The sequence below is a fragment of the Adiantum capillus-veneris genome, chromosome 21 (assembly GCF_014529385.1).
Source record: "Adiantum capillus-veneris isolate H3 chromosome 21, ASM1452938v2, whole genome shotgun sequence".
NCBI lineage: Eukaryota > Viridiplantae > Streptophyta > Polypodiopsida > Polypodiales > Pteridaceae > Adiantum > Adiantum capillus-veneris.
The window spans coordinates 9,760,638-9,766,838 of record NC_140951.1 but is presented as its reverse complement, the minus strand read 5'-3'; positions in this window follow the sequence as shown (position 1 = coordinate 9,766,838).

Below are 6,201 nucleotides of genomic sequence, written 5' to 3'. Positions count from 1 at the left end.
ATACCATCCACAGGCCAATGGACAAGCTGAGGCCACAAACAAAACACTATGCACGGTTCTCACTAAAATAGTGTCAGAATCAAGAACCGATTGGGATCAGCAGCTACACTCAACACTATGGGCATACAGGGTAGCTTACAAAACATCAATAGGAACAACACCATACAACATGGTGTTTGGGCTAAATGCTATACTACCCATAGAGTTTTTAATCCCAACTCTGCGAGTAGTAACAAGCTTGGAATGGATAGGGCACGAACTCTCTTCAAGAATTAATGATCTTGAAAAGCTAGATGAACTCCACTTACGAGCTGTCGCTTCGATCTATGCTATAAAAAGAAGACAAAAGGAATTTTTTGACAAACATGTGCGTACCAAAGAATTCAAAACAGGTGATTACGTACTTGTTTATACCTTGAAGCAACATGCCAAGAAACTTAAAAAGCGAGGGATGGGACCATTTGTGATTCATGAACTATCACAAAGTGGAGCTGTCAAGTTTGCTACATTAGCAGGTGAAGAAATGCCAAACTGGATTAGTGGGTGTCGACTGAGGAGATATCATCTACCACTCACACAGGAGATGCTCCAACAAATTCATCAAGGAAAGCAAAGAATGAAGGAAAAAGAGAGAGTACGGGAGGAAGCTCAAGCCGAAGCACAAGAACGCATTGCAAAAAGACGGCTTCTGCGACAACAACAACATAGTAAACCACCATTGAGAATCAATGCCATTCGACTGATGAACTTGGAGGAGGAAACATTAGAGCCAATAATTACAGTCAAAGTGGGCAACAATCAGGTTGAATCAACAGCCTTGCTTGATTCGGGTGCTCAAGAAAATTTGATCTCTTACGGATTATACCAACAACTCAAAGTCACAGATCAACTTCATCCTACTCCCCGAGTGCTGGAAAGTAGCACATCACACCCATTGAAAACATTAGGATGGACTATATTGCATGTACAGCTACATCAATATATTTACCCACACAAATTCTATGTGGTGACAGATGAAAGCACACAACAACCAATGATGCTAGGGCAACCTTGGCAAAAAGCATACAATGTCCAGATAGATTGGAAAGCAGAGGCGGTCAAAATCGAGCACGAACATGAACAACAGGTGATAGCTTTTGCTCAAAAATACCATCATGATCAACTGCAAGCCATGCAATCACTGCCAACAAAGACAAAAGATCAAATACCATCCAAGAACAACATGAAACCTGAGACCAACAACCAAGTAAAAGCCAACCATGCTAATCACAGACAGCTGAAGTCACTGGCTACAATGCAATAATCTAGGCTACCAAAACAAGGTAAACAAGTATGGATGCAGAAGGACGGACATGCAATGGCGGGAAAGAAACAATGTAACAACTGGATTCCAACAAAGCAGACGGTGCAACACAAAACCAAGGTAACCAAACAGATATGGATCCCAAAGAAAATGCTTAGCCATAACCCAAATGTCACTCACATTTGGATACCAAAGCAAAGGACAAAGGAAATACCTACGGTACAAGCAACAATGGAAAGCAGACATCTGCAGGTCAACAAGGAGAACCGATACATGTGGATACCGATGACAGACAAACCAGTGGCAAACAAGAAAGTGCCAAACCATCTACAAACGTTGGCAGCACCAAACTACCAGTGGAAAGCCAAGGCCATAAAGCCCATAGCTATCACATCCCAGCCAATTCTATCCTCAGAAACAGCTATGACTCCATCAACAGTGTCGACAAAGGAATTGCCTCTTGCCAAAAAGACAATTAAACAGAAAGCAGTAGAGTTACAACAACTACTTGCAAAGAAAGCAGGAAGCCTCAACGGCGAATGCCCATAAGCATCTTGCTTATTCCCTTCTCTTGCACAACATTAATTTTTCCATGCATTGACCGAGTATGCATAAATAGGGCCACATTAATCGGCCAGGCATTAGCACAAATTTTTCAACCTATGCACGGCACATACTCCGAGGCGAAACCTTGTCGTCCGGGAGGACTCCAACTAGGAGGGGGGGAGGCATTCTCAATGCGGAACCAATAACAGAAACAACAAAAAAGGGCATGATTTTTGACTATTTTAAGGGTTGACGTTTGATTGCGAAATTTTCTGGAGTAACCCAAGTATATATGCCCTTATACAGCATGAAGCTACAGGTATATGGAGCCAAACGCCAAATCAAGCCCCTAGGTGTGTGTATATAAGTAGAAATAGCCATTTTTCAGGCAAAATATTGGTAAAACGGAGAAATCCGGCCATAAAAATTGCATGTGAGTGTATACAATGTGTTGCGGTGATGTTTGTGATCTATTATGAATTTTGGGGATTTTCTGGGTTTGATTTGCTATTTTCCTTTTAATTTTGCTAATTTTCGGCAGGAAAACTTCAAAAATACAAAAAGCAGGTGAAAAACAGTCGTAATGAAAAACAAAAAATATGGGGATGACTAGTGACTAAAGAACAACCTATGGTACAGTGGGGGTGCAGTTATGAGACTGGAGCGGAAAGCGTGTTTTGGCCAAGTTTTGACCGAAATGACAAATTTTTGGTAAACAGAGCAAATGGAGTCCAAATCAAGAAATTTTTGAGCCTAAACTGCATCTCGCAGAAAGATAGGAGCACATGTCAAATTTCATGAAAAATGATTCGGGGACCTCCATTATAAGAAATTTTCACCCCATTTTTAGCTCATTCTCACTATTGACTTTGTGGAGAGAGCTTCTGCCACCTAGAGCGGATCGACCTTCCAGCAGCTTCTACGACGCGCACGTCTACCCGACCAGCTCCAGACATGAGAGGTAGGCTCACCACCTTGAGATTTTCGCGCATGTTTGTCATTATGTCGCGAAAACTAGCGTAGAGGTCACACACAAAGCGAGCGGTAGAGACCTGCAAGTAGAAACGGCGGCCTAACGGCTAACCCGAAAGCAACAAGACTTCATCGACAGCTTACCCTAGTTTAGGAGACCAGTCCTGGATAGCCAAAGGCAGTGGGAAACCATTGGGAAAAACCCTAATTCCCGGAAACCCGCAAGAGGCCACCAAATGGGAAATCGGCGAAACGGCGACCAAATGCTACCAAAATTTATGGGTAGGAGCATCTCGACATGCTCGACAAGTCCATATGACCCGCATGACCAAAAAGTGACCCAAAGCGGCACTAAACCTCAGAAACGGTGAGTGGCATAAAATGGTAACCATCTTTTTGCAACATTTGTCAGCCTACTCAACGTCCTCTTCCTCATATGTGTATATATTTTTCTACGCTATTAAGTTATCTAGAGTAAATTCCCCCTCTTCGTTTAACCTTTGTGGCGACACATACATTATACTCTTCTCAAAAATGTCACCTTAGTCATATATTTATATTACCACCCTTTTCTTCTTTGCTTTGTAAATAGAATAAGCATACAATAACCAACTATATACCCCCAAACTTTCTTACCTCTTTTGAATTAGTAGTACAAAAATAATATATCCATCTTCCACCCCATATAGATAAATTCCCATGGAAATCAACTCTCCACTTGTCTTTACCAAAGATTATGGTCCCTCTCTACAAGTCTTCAATGCCCCCTACATAGGTGGCCCAATATCTCTTAAGAATATACATATAGTTTTTCTCCTTTCAAAAAAGACTCCAATTGTATATTCTTTTCACAAGCAAATAATATTGGGCCTTCCTCTATTTGTTTAAGCATCATAGCCTTTTGAAAAAGCATGATTCCCCTTGGATGCATACAAGCAAAGGGCCCATACAAGAAGACTTGGAAGCAAAAGGTTCCCTAGCCTAGTGTGGACCTCCCAAACCGAATTCCTTGGTGCATGGGCATGAAGAATAGTCCAAATTCATATCAAACATGTTGAGAAGGTCAATTTTTCCTTTTGAAGCATGTCATTCCGAGCTACAGGTAAAAAGTTATGGTCAAAATAGTGTAAATCTGTCAGATTCGCAGCAAAAGGGAACTGTAAATCAAGTAAATCAAGAGGGTGAGATCTTATTTTTCCCCTACTCATCTTCTAGAAGAGCAATGAGTGTTCAAGGTCACTTGCATGTGATGGGACCAACCTAAAGATGCTTTCTAAATGCCAAGACAGACAAGTTGAGATACCCCGCAGGAGCCACCCGTAGGGCCTCATGGTGGGGCCCACCTACATTATGCACCCCTATGGAGCCTTCACGGTCTAAAATGATATTTTTGGTGAATAAATAGTCCCTTTTATGTCCAATATTCAATGAGTGGTCAAAGGACACTTAATTAGGTCTAATCACTTACTCTAATTAATTGTAGCATAATCCCACTCCTACACAACTATAAATAGCCCCCCTTGGAGAGACTCAAGGACACACACACCTATATTTTCAACTTCATGTTGTTTCTTGATCAATAGTAGAGAAAACCCCAACTCTCCCTCTTTCACATCCTCCCTCCTAACCTTCCTCTTTGGAGGAAGTGCAACTCTATTCTCCACTCTTTCCATTCTACAATCTCTTACTCCATCAACCCAATAAATCATTTGTAGCACCTCAATAACTTGTAAATACATCGTGATCTCTCTCATGGTTATGTTAATGATCATGAAATCATCTTCAAAACTTTCAAGTGTCACAATTCGTGATGGTTAGCAAGCGTCGGTCCTCCCCTTAAAAGGTGTGCGAGAAATCAAGTAAGTGTTCTATTCTCAATTTACCATTGGTTTGTTTCTCCACACTTATTCAATTGGTCTAAAGAAATTTCTCACTCCAACTCTCTTTGCTTCATTACATATGCATGTGGCTACCTCTCATGGTGATTTTATTTGTGTCACGGTATTGCATAGATGGAGATGAGCTCTCTATGCAAAGTGTGTTAGTTTGATGTAAGTGATTCTCTTGTGTGTATGAGAGGCAAGTCTTGTGTGCATGATTTTTTGATGAGTGCTTGAGAGAGGAAGAGTTTGGGTGTATTATGGGTATTCTTATGGGGAGAAGGTGAATGCTATTCCACAAATTGCATATTTCATTTTGATGCACGGCATTGGGTTGCATAATCATTGATGGTGTTCAAGTGTCCAAAGTGTATATAGAGTAAGGGGGTTTTCAAAGTGTGTTGCTTGAGTAGGTGAGTGCAAGTGTCATTTTGATTGGTTTCCTTCTCCACTCCCAAAAGAAGGTGGTGCCCCAAGTAGTGTGCGTACCTCTTTACGAACATTTTGTGAGGGTAGGCCCATTGGTTTGGGTTAAGAGGCCCCATTTCAAAAAGCTCGCCCTCATAAAGTGGTGCCCCCACTGAGGAACATATTTCCAAGTTACGTTCAAATTCTTTAGTGATGAACAATGGAGTTCCCATCTATCCATTTCATTTTGGACAACACATTAGAGTAAATGTTCACATAGATAGAAAAGTCTTTTTCCAGCAACGCATTGTTTTTATGTTTGGTGCAGAAAGACTTAGAGAAATACTGGCATCACCCAATCCAATTATACTTCCAATCATCAATTATGAAACTTCTTTTGATGTTCACGTTTTCATTTTGTTTTAAAGGCAGGAACAAGGAGTGGTGAAGGGGTGCTCAAGGGCCATATGAAGGAACGAGGTCTTCAAACCAACAACGAGGAGTAGCACATGAATCACGATCAAAATAATGAACCTTTTAGGCCTATTGCTCGGCAATCCATTCATATAATCATTGCAACTAAGTTTAGGTTTCAGTCTATCATAAGGAAGATATTTGGATCCACTCGCCTCAATGAAATCAATGCTTCAATTAATCCATTTATTCTACCTATGATAAAGTACGAATTAACAATGGATGTGTACATCTTCATTTTAATGTAATCAGATTTATAGTGTCAATAATCTTGTGCGGCCTGTAAGAGAAAAGTTTCTTTAAAAAAAGAGATTTAAAAAAGTCTAAACAAAATGTCAAGTTCTTTTCCCACGTTCTATGCAAGAAGTGGGGAAGATGCGCAAGAGTTTCTTGACAACTTGGAGATGGCACATCTCATATCCGGGAGAGATGAAGAGGAAGTGAAGCTACGAGCCTTCCCGTTGGTTCTAAAAGCAGAAGCTAAAGCATGGTATGAGACCTTGCAACCCCAAATCAAGTCCAATTGGGAGAGACTGCGAGCAAGCTTCCTCTCCAAGTTCGGGCAAGGTGATACTTCTGAAGGACTATGGAAATGTCTTATTGGGCATAAGCAGGTAT